At 33.3% G+C, this 18419-nt stretch overlaps 1 protein-coding gene and 1 non-coding gene across 4 annotated transcripts in view; one reads left to right on the top strand and one right to left on the bottom strand.

The window, feature by feature from the left end:
• Positions 1 to 18419, top strand: part of UBE2E3 (ubiquitin conjugating enzyme E2 E3) — a 79965-nt gene that overhangs the window by 37836 nt on the left and 23710 nt on the right. The window lies entirely within an intron of this gene.
• LOC111739313 lies at positions 13677 to 13795 on the bottom strand. Its single transcript, XR_002780212.1, has one exon. It is a non-coding gene; the product is annotated as a 5S ribosomal RNA (ribosomal RNA).

Genomic DNA, 18419 nt, shown 5'->3' with positions numbered 1-18419 from the left:
GTGAAATGCTCTGAAAATATCTATTAAATCCATCAAGAATGACTTTTTAAAGGAGCATGCATATTCCTTTCCAGTGCAGGAAAGCTGATTAGATAGCAACACCAATTAGAGTAGTCTTAACAGATCTTTTACATATATTAATGTATACTGTAAATTATCTAATATAATTCAGGCAAATATTTCGTCTTATTCACTTTCTAGTCAAGATGTTTGTGAATCACAGTTGTCATTTGAATCAGTTTTGTCTTATGATTTACATTGTTTCCTAGGTAATTTGCTGTATATTTTAGATACTGTACTAACTCTTAAAAAAAAACACAGGAAAACACACGGTCAGGGAGTGTGCATGTGCATACACGTACATGCGCTTACCTGTGTCTGCACACCATACGTATATGTATATGTGCTGTCATGGATTCATGTTTGTGTGTGTATAATTGATTTTGAGTCATTTATCTAACAATCACATCTTGTCAGATAAGCACACAGAGGCACAAAATAATTTGTTTGTTATACCTGAAGTTAATTTATGGGATCAGAATATTAAAAGGGAGTGCAATATATTTTTTGTATGCTAATAGCTTGATATACACACAGACACTTACATTCCTATATTTCTCATTTTATATGTATATGTATGTATTTGTAACAACATCTGCTTTTCGAATTAAGATATTAAGCCATTAGGTGACATCATGCGTTAAAGTTTTACCATTATTAACACATTTATATTCGTGAATTTAGAGATATTGATGGATATTGACATTTATCCTATTGAATATTTCTGGAGTCTACCATGTGTTAGACATTACATGGTATCAATAATGTAACAGTGAATAGGTCAGGTTTTCTCTCTGTCTATATATTCCTTCCTTTTTAATGAGGAAAGCATGTACATTAATTTTTAAAATTACAAATAAGTGTAAAAAAGGAAAGATACTAAGTGTCATGATAGTATACCCTAAGGGTTGTGTTAATTATCTATTGCTATTTAATAAACTACTACACAAGTTAGTAGCTAAAATAGCAAACATTATTATCTCATACTTTATATAAGTCAAGAATTTGGGAGAGCATTAGCTGAGTGTTTTTGGTTCAAGATCTTCCATGAAATTGGCAGTCAAGGTATCAGCAGGCTGTAGTTATCTGCAGACTTGATTAGATTGGAGGATCCATTTCAAGATAGCTCACTCGCATAGCTGTTGGCAGGAAGTCTTAGTTACTCACCATATAGGCCTCTCAATAGGCTGCTTAAATGTCCTCATAACATGGCAGCTAACTGTCTCCAGAATAAGCAAAGAGAAAAGAGGAGGGGGAGCATGGTTTCTTTGTGTGTTCTGGGCTCCCTTAAAACACGATTGCTAGGTTTCAAGGGCAAACATTCTGAGAGCGAGAAAGACAGAGAGAGAACTAATGGAAGCTGCATTGCATTTTCTGACCTAGCCTTAGAAGTCACACAGAGTCAGTTCTGCTGCATTCTGTTCATCAAAGTAGTCCCAAAGTCCCACCCAAATTCAAGAGAGGAGAAAGAGACCATGTCTCTTACTGGGGAATGACAAGATTCTGGGAAAGCAGTTGGATCATAGTATTAATGTGGTAATTTTTGGAAAATATAATCTGCTGCAGAAGGGAGAGCACAGGAGAGGATGCTGGCAGATTAGTTAATGTGCTCATTTTTTAGTCTAGGGAGAAAATGATGGTGGTGGCAGCAGAGATGGAAAGAAGTAGATACATATAAGAGATATGCTAGAAGATGGACAGAATCTAGTGATTGAAAAGATGTGGATGGTGAAGGAGATGGGATGTTAGGGATGACTCTCATATTTATGACATGAACAATCAAATGAATATGGTGCCATAGCTTGAATAAAGACCAAAGTGGGGGTTAGGTTTTGTTTTCAGTGTTTGTGGTTGTGATGAAGACTCTAAGTTCATTTCTGAATAAATTGAGTTTGAGTTACATGAGGGACATTCAGTGTAAACAGGATGTTGCTAGTCCAGCTCAGAGAAGCAGTCTGGGCCAGAAATAATTATTTGAGAATTTTAGTTGAATAGATGGCAGTAGGTATGGTTAAAGTTCATGTAGGCAAATGTAGACCGAGAAGATAAAAAGAGGGAAAAAAGCTCTGAGGAACTTATCTTTTAGTGGTTTAGAGGAGGTTATGTCAGCAAATAAGACTGATAAGGACTGTCCTGGGAGATAGGAAGAAAACAAGATGGATATATTTCAAGGAAACCTAAGGAAGGTAGTGTTCCATAGGGGTATCAAAGGCAAGCAGGTTGAGGATTGAATGTTTAGTGGATTTGGCCTCTGGGAGGTGACTTTAGCAAAATTGCTTTTGAAGAGGAGTGGAGGTAAAAATAAGTTGGTGTGCTGTGTAAAGTGAGTGGGAAGGGTGGAGATGGGGCTATCTGGTGAGGCACCTCTTCTAAGAATTTTGGTCAGGTTGGGGAGTAGAAGGACTAAGGCCTATAGCTGCAGAGCAAAGTAAGGTAAAGTTTTGTTTTTTTTTTTTTTTTAATTAAAAAGTTTTCCCCGTCTAAAATGGAAGAGGCTTGACACCTCTAAATGTTTATTTAAGGATCAGGAGAGCAGAAAGAAGGGCAGAACTCTAGATATGTTGTTAATTTAGTGTAAAAGTTAGGGCATGCAAAAGGATATTTAAAAATTGAAATAAGGCATTTATGGCCTAGTGTCGTAAGCCACTCTTGCATAAAGTCACATTAGACCATTGTAAAAATGCAGATTTTTACTTAGCTTTACTTTCTTGTGTAGCTTATATGCATTTTTTCCTAACTAAATTGGTCACTTGATTTTTTTGGTTTTCATAAATTTGGAACATTTGTAAATAACTGCAGTATTTATTGAGCCAAAGCAAGGATAGTACTCAATAGATTTTTACAATAAAAGGGGAACAAAAGTAAGGGATTTTACTTAAAAAAAAAAAAAAGTGGCGAAATAAATGATAAGGTATAATCTTAAGGAAACAAACCAATGGCAGTGTTAAAACACAATATCAATATTCTTGGGAAAATGCACAATTTCCATTAAATGATAAAGGCAAGACTACTTTTTACTTTGAATTTATCATTTCAACAGAATAAGGATAGGTTAAAAGCAAACTAATTGGCTTAGGAAGTCTCCCCAAAATAATAGACATTTAAAAATAGATGCTACAATTTCCGTCACAACTGAATGGTAACAAAAATTGGAATGTACTTAAAAGAACACAAAGAAGTCTGAAATAAATGTAATCACTAAAGGAATGCTTGGTCTTTGTCCCATTTACTGGAGACAAGACTCAGAAAACTTGTTATTAGCTTAGTATTTCACAGCTAACTATACTGGAAATGCCCAAAGTAGAAATTGGGTTCTCTTCTCACCCTGTTGAGAATGTTACATAGTACTGTGGAGCATGTTAGAGCTATGAGAATGAGACTGGGGTAATTACCAGTGAAGATTTAAAAAAAAGACTTTGAAATAGATAGTAATGAACAATATAATGGGTTCGGTGATAGAGGAACGGAGTTTTAATCCTAAATCTGTCACCAATTTAGCTGCACAAACTTGGAAAAGACAAAACTTTTACTTTTATACCTTTCTGTCTTTATCAGTAGAGTTGGAGTCAGAGCTTTGAAAAAACTCACATTTATTGAGCACCAACTATGTGAGAGGGATAGTGTCATTTTCCCATTTAATCCTTAGAACACCTTTTGAGGCTGCCCATTTTAGCCCCATTTTATACATAAGGCTAGGTAACTTGACAAGAATACCTGGCTAGTAAGTGATGAAGGTAGGAGTCCAGCTCAAGTCTGTTGACTCCAAAATTGATGCTTTTTACACAGCATTAATACATCCCATATTTCATTCATTTTTGTACCATTTTAAGAACTGTTGCTCTATTGTGTCACTATGACTGATTTATTTGATTGATATTTTTCTATAAATGTATATTCACATGTTTTACTTAAACTTATTTCAGAAGGAAACTGGTTGATGAATAAAAACAAAAATAAGCTGTTACGAAAGACTGAAAAGACAAGAAACTCTCCCTTCCAACCCCCTAAAAAAGAAAGAAAAAAAAAGATATATGAAAGGCAGGAAGGAACCAAGGCCCCAGAGAGGACATCTCTTGGGTTCGAGGCTAAAGCCTGGGAATACTGGAACAGTTCAGAGAAGTGGATTTGGAACTGAGAATTTGGATCCCAAATGAGAACTGTGTCACAGACAAGAAAATGAGAAATAGAGTAAGGAGTTCCTGGATCTGATTTAAAAGAAAGAGCTGGGGGTGGGAAATAGAGTTGGGCCAGGAGTGGAACCTGGATTATAGGAGGGACTGAAACTAAGGATGGAACTCTCCCTCAGAGCGGGTAGGAGGGTAGAGCCTGTAGGACTGGCATAGGGATCGGGAAATCTGGAAGAAGCATATGACTGGGAGCTCAGATTAAATCAGGACTCTCCAGAGATTGAACGAATATGCAGGTGGAGGCTGAGGCCCTCGAAGGACCACTGGCAGGGATAGTGAGCAGAAATGAAAGTCTAGAGGGTGGGTACATCTAATATTGGGACTCTGGAGGCTTGGTTGACAGCATAGTAGAGGGAACCAGGTACGATTCTCTCTTGTATTAAGGCAGCAGTTTTTGTCGTAAGACTGGACCATGAGTGCAACAGTTCTGGGCAATTTTCTCTAAGGGAAGACTTTTTTTTTTTTGGTATACAATCTAAAATCATCTCTTGTACATACAGTAGTATGCACACGACACTTAACAGTAAATGCGGCTGCTTCTAATTTGATTCATCAGTCCCTTCTGACTCTGGGTTCTCTCTTGTTTTAGTTTGTGTAGAAATATTTACCCTCTTGTGTCATGTGTTGCTTATTTAAAAAGCGTCAAATAAAAGGCTTATTTTTTTTTTAATTTAAATAATACTTAGAACTTTTAGTTTGCTTTGCCTTTCAGTTACCAAATAAAAAGAAGGCTTTGATAGCCAGAGTATAGGGGATTTAGGCTGCCTTTTTAAAGAGAGCGATTGACCCGAGGGATTGAGTCCGTTATTAGAAAAGGTTGTATTGGTACTTAATGCCAGTGAAATCTAAAGAACACTATTTATATTTAAAGATTCTGCTCCTCTTGAAGGAATGTAATTCTGGTGATGTCATACATATGTAAATACATGCACACCTATAAGCACCTGTGTTTACACATGTGTTTAGTATTTTCATCTATACACATATTTTACCTATAGGAAGATGTAGTGTGTGTACTGTATATCTATAGGGGTGTTGTATATGTATATAATATATATAATCACATATTTCAGTATAGATGATCCATTTATTATTAGCTTTTGTGCCAAAGGACCCAGGGGAGTGTAGGTAGTAAAAATCGTGTGCCTTTTTTATTTGCTGACACCTCTCCATTTTGTTTGTTTCTAATGTTTGTTCTTTTCTTAGCTCTTCAAATGAGCAGGTTTTGAAGAGCTTAAAGAAAGAAGTCATTTTAATTGCAGGGGTTAGCGTTTTTCATTCTGCCAGGATTATTCATCTTTGATTTGATATCTCAATGATAATATCTTAATAAATGGCCATAGTGTAGTAATACAACACATATAATTGGTTTGTTTGTTTGTTTGTTTGTTTGTTTGTTTTTGCCCCCAGTATCTGAATGATCTAGAAAAGTTCCATACCTTTTCTGTAGGGGAGAATTCTTTTCTTGATAAACAATTATCCGGGCTAGGAGCAGGGGACCTCTAGATTCTCTGGTCTCATATTTTTCATTGTAAATTAAGGAAGTTGGAGAGACTAAACTCAGAAGTTCTCTTGCAGTTCTGAGAGTGTGAGTCTGTGAAACTCTAAGTGGACAGGTGTTAAATCGTGGAACACATTCAGCCAGTGCTCAAAATCTACTGCCCACAAAAGTTACTCAGAACCATATTAACTTTGCATTAATCTCCCTTTCGCCACTGCAATATAAAGTTCAAAACACAGGTGCAGTGTTATTTTTAATTTGTTTCATCTTACTTTGGAAAGCATAGCATGGATTTTATTTTCATTTTGAAGGAATAATAGCAACTACAGAACTCTCAGGAGTTGGGAAGCTTCATTTGTAGTTAAATTAAAATTTATTTTCATTGGAGAGCATGATGTACCAGTGATTTTTAAGTCTATGTACTGTGTGTATGTGCGTGTGTGTGTTTTGTAAGGTTGATGAATTAGTTTCTTTGAGCTGCTGTAACAAAGTACTACAAATTGTGTGGCTTTAAATGTATATTTATTGTCTTACAGTCCTGAAGGCCAGATGTTCTTGAAAGCAAGATGTGGGCAGGGCCATTGAAGCCTGTAGAGGAGAATTTTTCCTTGTCTCTTCCAGCTCCTAATGTTAGTGAGCAGGCAATCCTTGGCTTTCCTTGCTTTGTAGATAGATGCATCATTCCAGCCTCTGCCCTTGTTATCCTGTGACCGCCCACTTTACTCTAGTATGACTCATTTTTAATTACTTAGGCAGTCACTCTGTTTCCAAATATGGTCACGTTTTGAGGTATTGTAGGTTAAGGGATCAATGCGTCTTTTGGGGTGGGACACAATTCAACCTGTAACAGTTAATAAGAAGTTTTTATCATAAATAATAGTCTACTAAAACCAGATTATTGTCCTCTTACTCTTTATTTTATAATTCTTTCAACATGCCACTACCACATTTCCATGTGCTGAGCGAATGTTACTAAACTCTCCTTTGTTTCTGGTATTTAAGGTCAAATAAAAAAGCTTTAGTATAGATTTAGAGGAAATGTTCAAACTAGTTTTTGTATAAAGCTAAGAGAAAGAAGGCGAACAATTATAAACAATTATAAAAGTTTCATATGCAGTGCATAAGAAAAAAATATTAGCTGTCATAGAAATTAGAAAACTTTACATTAATCTTAACATATCCAGGAATTCCTTGATGTGAATGTAAAATCTAGTGATACGGTTGTAGCTCACTGGGTAGATTAAAGTTTTTATTTAATTTTCAGATTTAGAGAATAATAGAACATGGAAAAGAAGGAGGGAATTTTATTTTTCCTGTTTTGTAATATTTTATTTGGAAAGTTTCAGTTTTTTTGGTGTATATACATTTGAAATTAATGAAAGGGTTATTGCATAAAAAGCAGTAGTTATTTCAGAAAGATGGTTTAACAAGTATAGAAATGTGGATTATATAGTTGCTATAGCATTATACCAATTCTTGTGGATTTGCATATGTAGTAACATAGTTGCAACTAAAAAAATATGAGATTAGTCAGGATTGTGGTATGTTTGCTAGCAAACAAGATATTAATCCCAGTGGAATGTTTTCCCTCTTGAAATTATGTACTCATTTAAATTATATTTTTCTGTCCTTATCTAAGTTTTAAAGATCAGTTATTCAGATAGTTATAAGCTGTTCTCATCTCACAGTTATAATTTTTCTTTTAGATATGCTATGTCAATATCTGTGGTTATGGAACCAACTAAAGTAATTTAGTAGTGTTTGAACCGATTGATTCTTAATATTCTTGTGGACTAATTATCTGTTTCTGTTAATTTATACTTTATCTTTTTCAAAGACCATAAGTAGGTTGGGAAATGTTTTTGGATTTTGTTCTCTTAACCTAAATGATTTGTAAGTGCACCTGCTGGTTTGGAGTAACAGTACTGAGAATTCATGATGTTAGTCTTCCTTATATATGAAACCACTAATTTTTCTCTTTTGATTAGTTGTTAAGAGTAAAAGCTGCCCTCACAACTTTAATGAAGGTAAAGTAATAATATGTGTGTCATTTCAGAAATTGTAAAATGCAGTACAGCTGTAAAAAGATATCATTAACAGTAATATTAGAACTTATGTGGGAATGCGTATTGATGTCCTGATTAATGTTTGTTATGGCCAATATGCTATAAGTCTAGGAATTGTGGACCACCTTTTTTTTAAAATGAATGTTTCATTTCAAAGGTTAAATCTGATTAGAAATTTAACCTTTTCAGTAAGACTGCCTAGAAAATAAGATTAATTTCGCTACCTCTATCCATTTCAGGAAGATTTATCAGGTGGTTCTAAAAGAATTTTAGCCATTTCTTGTTATTTGCAGTCGTCATGTTCTCTAGTGTTGCGGTAGACATTGAATTAGGGAATATCGAAGCATCGTTCCTAAGGAAAATACAGGGCTAGGTTCCTGTGAGCCTATATTTTGGTCACCAGATAAGTACATAACCTGGTTTATGTTTCTGTTTAAGGACACCTTTAATATACATTGTTAATTCATTAACATTGAACCTATGACTAGCGCATTTTAAATCATCCCTCAAGGAAGCTTATTCAACACACTTTCTCATAAGGGACATTGAAGCCTTCTTGCACTAGGGACACTAGGCAGCACGTCAGCACTGTATCTGGGGGCCATTTCAAACAGTAAATCATCAACAAAACACAAAAATGCAAAAATCCATGGTACTAACTAGACCTTAAGAAGAGCACTTGTTTACTACAGTAAGAGAGCTGAACAGGAAGGCAAAGTGTTTCCTGTTCAACCTCAACTGGGACTCCTGTATCAATGATATTTGTGATAAGTAATTTAAATTAATTTAATGCTTTACCCTTTCATTTGGTGATAAGGAATCATGAATTGTGTGGCATCAGAAAGAAGATGAGGAACTTTGGCCAGTGTGACTGTGTGCAGCATCTCTTAACACTACCTGACTCAGCAATAGTTATGCTCTTTAAGTAACTCCATTCTGACAACCTCTGGATATTTCTGGACATAAAAATATGGATATCCAGTATAGCAAAGGGGTTAAGAGCATGGGCTGTCTCTTGGTATCACATACTACATGTGTGACTTTAGGTCTGTTAAGTTCTTTGTACCTCAGTTTCTTTTCTCCAATGAGGATAATAATACCTCATAATATGTGAGAACTAAATGAACTGATACATAGAACTTACTTAATATAATGCCTACCACTTAAGTTAGTGCTCAGTAAATGTTACAGTATTACTTTTGTTATTATCATCCTTAATTTAAGTAGACCCTTTTATTCCTCCCTGTCTCCTACTGTCATGGTGATAGAGCAATTGAAAAACGTATGTTTTATGATACTTCTCCAAATTGTAACCTCATCCAGTACGCATGTTTATTATAGATCTGATTAGTCATTTCTTTAAACATTGTAAGAGGTCGTGAAGCGGAGGAAATAAACTTAAATATATATGTTCAGTCCTCCATTGTGAGCCAAAGGTTGATATGGGGACTTGAGCAGTAATCACCAAGGACTCTTTTTAAAAATATTCATTAATAACTGTCTTCTTCCGGCATTAGTTTTTTGACTGATTTGTTCTCTGAAAATGGTTGATAGAGTATATAAAGTTGACTCTTAAAGTGAATTATGAGTTATGTTAAGACTCGATTAGGAAAAAGCAAGACTCTATCCTTCCATCCTGCCATCATGTCATTCATTCACCTTGTATGAAAAATATTTCAGAAAAGTTTTCAAAAAGGAATGAACATTTAATGAAGTATTTTGGAAACTGAGTTTCAGACATTATGGAATGAATGAGCAATAACCAAATTAAGTAAAGCTCTGATAAAACAGAATTGTATACTTGGAATTTTTTCTCAATTTATTTTCAACCTTACATTTTACATATGATATTATAAAAATGTAATTGTGATGTGCTGCTGTGTAGATATGAGTCAGTGTTATAGTAATCTATTTTTCTCTTAACGTTATGAAAATGTTTAAACATACAGCAAAGCTAAAAATTTTATAGTGACTCCCTGTATTGACTCCCTTTATGCCCACCACATAGATTCTATCACTGAGTAATTTATTTTTAAAAAGGCCGTTTGATATAGCAGTTTTATAAATGAAAAACTGGTACACTCTAAAAAAGCAAATATGTGATCTCCAGAGTCTTTAATAGAAATGAAATAAGGGTGTCTATTTTTTTAAACTTAGGTAATTTTCTTAAATTGTAATAATAAAATTTCAAAAGTAAGTTTTTCTGATTTATGTTATCATACTGTTTAATCTTCATTAATAACAGTAAAATAATAAAATCTCATGATCCCATTGACAGCACAACCAATTTTTAAAAATTGTTAAAAGATTTTTAGAATTCAGCATAACCAATTCTTGTAGCTTTAGTCAGTCAGACATTGGTGGGCTCTGGGACTAAAGTTGGAAATATTCTCAGTTAAAAATACCAAATAATTTTTAGGGATAACAGTGTTTTGAGATACAGTTTAGGATTTAGGGTGGATCTGGGCTTTTGTCCAGAAATCAGACTACTTTGTTCAACATTTGAATTCCTAAACATATTCACTAGCTTAGACACTTTCTTAAATGGACCAGAAACCCTGCCATTAATAAAATATAAGACAGGGAAGTGAATTTGCTTTTGGAAAATGTTTTTATTACCAGCATTTTATTTATAAATATAATTTTCAGTGTCATAATTTTAATTTTTGTCATTGAAGATGCTACCTATTTTTTTCTCTGGTGGTTCATGTTAGAATGTGTTTAGCCATGTTAGGCAAGATATAACTTTGATATTTTCTTTAAGCATTTATTATGAAAACAGGTGTAATTGCCTGGAATGTACATTTTAGAACAGTTATCTGAGGTATCTTTAATCATAGTTGTTAAATACCATGTTATTTCTCCCCCCGACCCCCTGCCCAGATTTAAATAACGACAATGCTGTGTTACTGAACTTGTCTCAGAAATGATGGAAATGCAGGTCATAGTAATTCTGGATTTGAATCATATTATTGGCTGTTAATAATCTTCCACAGTCACATCTACATATATTAGAGGGAAAGAATCATTTTAGTGACAGTCTATTATTTAATAAGAGAAAACTTTGAGTTCACACCTCGCCTTCTGTAAGAACAAGTGTAATGTCAATGTGTAGTCCTTTTTTGTTTTTAAAACTAAAATAGTTCAACTTTATATGGAAACAGTTTTCAAAAGATCAGGAAACGGTTTTGTGGAAATTTGCATGTAAATTTGTACCCATATTTTATCTAAAATGTGTAAAAATTATTTTTAATGTTCAAAAATGTTAAAATTTGAATATTACCAAGAAGCAATTTTATTTCTTTTAGAATCACCAAAGTAGTTAATAAAATGACTATGGAACTGAAGAGATTTTTGCTGTAGGATCAAGTGTGTTGGGACATAATGAATACTTAGCTTTAATTAAAACAGTGGGAAAAACTGAAAAATTCAAACCCTTTGGAAGATTTAGTCAAAAATTTTGAAAATAATGATTTGAAGCTAATACTTTAGACATTTTCATAGAAACAGAAAAATGGGTTTTTGAGTATAGCAGATGTGGATGACATACTTTATAGGTTGTTTGGCGTTTTCTTGTAATCTGAAATTTACAAGTAGAACTGTTTGACCCATTAAATGAAAAGATTTGAATAGGAATTCCTAGATGAAAAGCCATTTTATTCTGAGCTTTAACTTAAAAAAATATAAGAATTCATTTATGGGTAGACATTTATAAAATGTTTTGTTATTCAGGCCTTATGGATGCTAGAATTTTTTTTTTAAATGTTTGAAAAAATATATAAGTATGAGAAGCAAGAGTACTGGAGCATATTATATCTTTTAAAGGTCTTTTAGGGTGACCAAAAAAAACCCAAAACCCCACATTCTCTCCTAGTAGTTTTTTCCACATAAAAATGTATCGAAGTTGAATATAGTTCTGCTAGGTTTTATTTGCCATCTTCTACTCAACATTGCTATTACTCTACTTAGTCATTTGATTCTAAAGAAAAAGTATATTCTTGTTTCGTATGTGAATGTACTCATTAAGTCTGCACACACCACATAATGCACAGAAAAAAATAACACACCACATAACTCACAGAAAAAATAGGTGTAACATGCGATGAAGCACAACAGTAAAACACAATGACCTCTTGCCTACCTTAAGAACTAGAATATATCATTCAGTGTATCTATATTGTCTTTATGTAGCCCTCTACTTCCTCTCACCCACCTAGATGAGAATTTTAAAATTTATCCCCCCCAAAATTTATTTCCCTATTATAAAAATACAGGTTCTGTGTATATTCCTAAACAGTATATTTTTTGCTTATTTTTGAGCACTATATGTGTCATATCAATGTAATTGGACTTTTACAATCTTTTTCTTTTTTTTTTTTAAAAAGATGTAATTGACATTTAACATATTAGTTTCAGGTGTATAACAGTGATTCCACATATCTGTATATTAAGAAATAACTACCACAATAAGTGGGGTAGGGTGGGGTAGGGTAGATATATGATGATGGAAGGACACTTGACTTTGGTGAACACACAGTGCAATGTGTATTATATAATTGATGTATTATATGATATATAACTGTATACTTTAAACCTATATAATTTTGTTAACCAATGTCACCTCAGTAAATTTAATAAAAATTCTAAAAATACGATATCGTTAACTATAGTCACCATGCTGTACATTACATTCCCAGGACTTATTTTATAACTGGAAGTCTGTACTATCTTAATCTATTTAGCTTAGTCCATTGGCAACCACTGATCTGGATCTGTTCTCTATATCAGTGAGTTTGTTTGTTTTAGATTGCACATAAAAGCGAGATCATACGGTATTTGCTTTTCTGTGTCTGACTGAACTTCATTTAGCATAATGCCCTCAAGATTCATCCATGTCATCGCAAATGGAAAGATTTCCTTCTTTTTTATGGCTTGTGTGTACCACATTTTCTTTAGTCATTCATCTGTCAATGGACACTTAGTTTGTTTCTATGTCTTAGCTATTATAAATAATGCTGCAGTGAACATAGGAGTGTGTATATCTTTCTGAGTTAGTGTTTTTGTTTCTTCAGATCAATACCCAGGAGTATAACTTCTGGATCCATGTGGTAGTTCTGTTTTTAATTTTTCCAGGGTTTTTTCCATGGTGACTGCACCAGTTTACATTCTCGCCAACAATGCGCAAGTTTTCTCTCCTCATATCCTCGCTAGCACTTCTTATTTTTTGTCTTTTTGGTAATAGCCATTCTAACAGGTATGAAGTGATACCCTACTGTGGTTTTGATTTGCGTTTCCCTGATGATTAGTGATGTTGAGCATGTTTTCATGTACCTGTTGGCCATGTATGTATCTTCTTTGGAAATGTGTGTGTTCAGACCTTCTACCTATTTTTTAATCAGTTATATGAATTCTTTACATATTTTGAATATGAACCTCTTATCAAATATATGATTTGCAAATATTTTCTCTCATTCTATAGGTTGTGTTTTCATTTTGTTAATGGTTTTCTTTGCTGTGCAGTTTTATGTAGTCCCACTTGTTTATTTTTCCTTCTGTTGCCTTTGCTTTTGGTCACTGATATCAAGGAGCTTACTACCTATGTTTTCTTTTAGAAGTTACATGGTTTCAGGTTTTACGTTCAAGTCTTTCATTCATTTTGAGTTGATTTTTTTGCATGATGTAAGGTAGTGGTTGAGTTTCATTCATTCTTTTGCATATTGCTGTCCAGTTTTCTCTACACCATTTATTGAATAGACCATTCTCTCAGCATAATTCTTGGATCCTTTGTCACAAATTAATTGACTGTATATGTGTAGGTTTATTTGTGGGCTCTCTTTTCCATTCATTTGATTTTTTTTTTAATGCCTACAGCACCTGGTCTTCCTAGGTGGTCTCCCATCCAAGTACTAACCAGGCTCGACCCAGCTTAGCTTCCGAGATCAGATGAGATCGGGCACGTTCAGGGTGGCATAGCTGTAGACAACATTTGATATGTTTTTATATCAGTACCATACTAGCTTTATAAAAAGGTATGAAATCAGGATGTGATACTTTCTGGTTTTGTTCTTATTTCTCAGGATTCTATTGTGCTCCCATACAAATTTTAGGATTGTTTATTCTTTTTCTGCAAAACATGCCACTTGAATTTTGGTAGGAATTGCTTTGAATCTGTAGATTGCTATGGGTAGTATGAACATTTAACAATATTAATTCTACCAATCTATGTACACACAATATCTTTCCATTTATTTGTCTTCACTTTCCTTCATCAATGTCTTAGAGTTTTCAGTGTACAAATCTTTCACCTCCTTAGATAAATTTATTTCTAAGTATTTTTTATGCAGTGGTAAATGGAATTATTGTTTGAATTTCTCTTTTTGGTAGTTCATTATAGAAATTCAACTAATTTTCATATATTCATTTTGTATACTGGAACTGAATTTGTTTATCAGTTTTTTTTTTTTTTTTTGTTTTTTGGTAGAGTATTGAGGGTTGTCTCTAATATCATGTCATCTTTTATGATATGGATGCCTTTAATTTCTTTATCTTGCCTAATTGCTTTTCCTAGGACTTCCAATACTCTTATTTAATAAGAATGGCAAGAAAGGGTGTGCATCTTGTTCTTGATCTTAGAGGAAAAGTTTTCAGCTTTTGTCTCTTGAATATGACGTTAACTCTGGGCTTATGCACTAGTTCTATTTTCTTATGTTTCCCTTGACATTTTACCATACCTACTAAAAGAAATCCTAAGTTAATATCTTAACCCTCTCCTATAACACAAGGACTATAGAACAGTTTAATACCAACAGCTCCTTTCCTGATTTAAATGGTTCCAGACTAAAGACTTTTTAAATACCATTGGTTTCATCTAATTCATAGTTTTCCAGGCTCACAAATGCCACTGTTGGAATACCATGTAACCTATTCTTATCATCCAAGAATTATTTTCTGCAGTAAGAAACCTGCATCAGGGAGGTATTCATTCCATCAGCAAGACCTAGAAACCAAAAACTGCTGATAATCACTCTTCCGAGGTTTTTATTTTCTGAAGAAGTGCTACTTGGAGCAGATTCCGTGCCCACCTTTTCTTGGGAGTTATCTCTGACAAAGTGAACTTTTATGTTGAAGAAATACCTTATGAAGGCTTAAAGTAAACATCATTATTTCAAAGGAAAAGTAGAACGTGGCCTTATTGGTCTGGTAGCAATTGTATGAAATAATACATATTTAACATTTATTTTTAATTGATGACATTTATTTAGAGAAATTTTTAATCGATGACATTTATTTTTCTATCAGCTTCTGCTCTCTGGTAAAAATGTATATTGTTATTCCATATATAGAGACTGCAAAAGAATCATTTGGCCAGCTTATTCAGATGGCTCTTGTCAACAGGAACTTCCATAGTGTAGCTAGTGTGGATAAGATCGAAATTTCAAAAAAATATTAGAGTGAATCATTCAGTGTTTTTGAATATGTTCTTTGTATATTGGCACTGTCTCATTTGTATCCATTTCTTTATTGTTAACACTCTGAATCTTTTAACCTGGTATTTTTTTCTTTATAAATAAGAAAAATTTAGGCTCTGAAAAAATAAAAGTAAAATTTAAGTGTATCTCCATCATTTGAACATGCAAAAAAACAAGATTGAAAAAAAATATCATTTTTAAATGTGCTTCCTTATTTCCGACTATGAATCAGAACTACCGAAATTTATGGGCAAGTATTTGATGTAATTTTAGGATTATCAAACACTATCTGAAATTTTCTGGATTTAGCATGTCACAATATTATGTTATGCCCTACTCAAATTTCAGTGTATGTTGAATTATATTTCATTTCTATTTATATCGAAGTCTCAAAAGAGGTATTGAGAAGGACAAAGTGTGACTTTCAACAGGTGAAAAGGATTGAGTAATAGAAAAAAAATCAGTTTGAATTTAAACACAACTTTATTGTGGAAATTTTTTTGAAGTTAATATATTTAAAGGATCTATTAATAACATCATTAAGAAAGAATTGGTTTGAGACTTGTAATTTATGAAAGGTAGAGGAAGGGGAAAGGTGAGATACTAGTATTTTAGATAATTCCAGATAGAGAAATTCTATTTAGATAAATAGCAAAATGCCCTTTGGAAAAGCTACATAATAATAAATAATATACATATCATTCATAAACTATTCAAATCACTTAAGTATTTTAGTATTAGTATTCAGAATTTTTAATTTGTGTACATTATAGCAAAAGAACTGTTTTGTTTCAGTATTTGTATTCACTCTTTAATGGACAACACCACTTTTAATAGTGAAAAGTAAAACCTACAAGTAAATTTCTTATGCACCTGTTGTGATTTATATGATGCAGGGAAATATATATCTCTAATAGAGATACAGATTATATAGAGAATATATAAGGATGAGCATATGATAACATTCCTTTTCCTGAGGTATTTTTTTTGGTCCTTGCAATAGTTTTTACACCTACTAATTTTTCTTTTTTACATGTAAGCATTATTATTATTTTATTGATTAAAAAATATGTTCCTAAGGAGTTAATTTTTAAATAAGTATTATTGCTAATACAAGTCTTTCTCTATGTGTCCTCAGGGTACTTGCAGTGGGGCATGGGGGCAGGAGAAGGGTCACATAATAGGCAATAAAACTTATAATGAATTCTTTTAATACTTTAGTCGTCAGCTGCCTTAGGATTCAGTATTTTATGTTATATTGAATTCTAGGTATATATTAAAGTAAGCCTCCAATGTAGTGGTTGATATCAATATAGTATTTTCCTTTACAGAGACATAATCCTCATTTTCTTGAGTGACATCTTTGAAATATCAAATTGTTCTTTGAAATGGACAGGATAGAGGGATTGGATCATAGCTGGCACCATTTTGGATGTTCTGGCTTTTTAAAATGAAGAAAAAAGTTGGCAGATTTGCACTACCTGATTTCAAAATGTACTGTATAATGCTACAGTAATCAAGATAGTGTGGTATTGGTATAATGATAGACATATAGATCAGTGGCACAGAGTAGAGAGCCGAAAAATAGATGGTCACATAAATGGTCACTTGATTTTTGGCAAATGTGCTAAGGTAATTCAGTAGGGAAATGATTTCAACAGATGATGCTACAATAATTGAATATCCATATGCAAAATAATGAGCCTCGACCTTTGCCTCACATCATATATAAAAATTGACTCTAAATGAGTTTTAGAAAGTGAAGTTAAAGCAATAAAACTCCAAGAATAAAACTTGAGAAAGTTTTCATGGCTTTGGATTAAGCAAAGATTTTTTAAAAGCATGAAATTTAAAAAAAAGTAGGTAAATTGGACTTCTCAAAATAAAACTTGAGAAAATGAAAAGTCAAGCCACAGATAGAAAATATTTGCAAAATCTTTATCTGATAAAAGATTTCTATCCAGAACATATGAAGAACTCTTACATCTTAATTGCAAAAACTAAAAACAAAACAAAACAAAAAAGCTCAAAATAGGCAAAAGATTTAATAGACACGTCACCTTTAAGGCTATATAAATTCTAATGATGCTTAATGTATTTAATTATGTAGGAAATGCAGAGTGAGATGCAACTATGCTAGAATGGTTAAAATGAAAAACAAAAAACAAAAAACATCATACCAAATGTTTGGGAGGGTGTGGATTAGTTGGAGGTGTCATACATTGCTATTGAGAAGGCAAAATGGTAAAGCCACTTTAGTAGTTTGGCAATTTGTTATAGGCATACATATATTTACCATATTAACCAGTGTTATGGGTTGAATCGTGTCCCCCAAAAAGGTATGTTTAAGTCTTAACCTTCAGTACCTTAGAATGTGGCCTTTTTTGGAAATAAGGTCATTATAGCTTAAGATAAGGTCATACTAGAGTAGAGAGTTCTTAATCCAATATGACTTGTGTTCCTACAAGAAAAGAGTGACACAGATGACACACACAGAGCGGAGAGATGGCAATATGGGATAGAAACATAAGAGGAGAATACTTAACACTATGTGACAGTGGAAGGAGAGATTGGAGTTATACAGCTGTAAACAAAGGACTGCCAAGGATTCCTGACAATACCAGAAGCTAAGAAAGACTTTCCTAGAGCCTTTAAGAGAGCATGGTTCTGGCAACACCTTGATTTCACACATCCAGCCTAGAGAACTATAAGAAAATAAATTTCTGTTATTTTATGCCACCCAGTTTATGATACGTTGTTATAGCAACCTTAGGAAACTAATACACCCAGCAATTCAACGCACAGGCATTTGCTTAAGAGAAATGAAAGCATAGTTTCACAAAGGTGTACTTGAATATTTATAGCAGATGTAGTCCTGATAGCCAAAAGCTGAAAACCAGTGTCTACCAACTGGGTGAATGGATAAACAAATTGTGGTATATCTACATAAAGGAATGAGTCTAAAGAGATTATGTGAAATTAACAAACCCATTCACAAAATGCTATGTACTGTATGTTTCTACTGATACAGCGTGCTAGAAAAGACAAAATAATAGTGACAGCACATCAGTAGTTCTCATGGAAAGGGTGGGGAGAGGAGATTAACTGCAAGGAACAGGAAGGAACCCTTTGGGGA

This window comes from Pteropus vampyrus, unplaced genomic scaffold (genome assembly GCF_000151845.1).
Source record: "Pteropus vampyrus isolate Shadow unplaced genomic scaffold, Pvam_2.0 Scaffold2, whole genome shotgun sequence".
NCBI lineage: Eukaryota > Metazoa > Chordata > Mammalia > Chiroptera > Pteropodidae > Pteropus > Pteropus vampyrus.
This window is presented reverse-complemented; position numbering and strand designations above follow the sequence as displayed.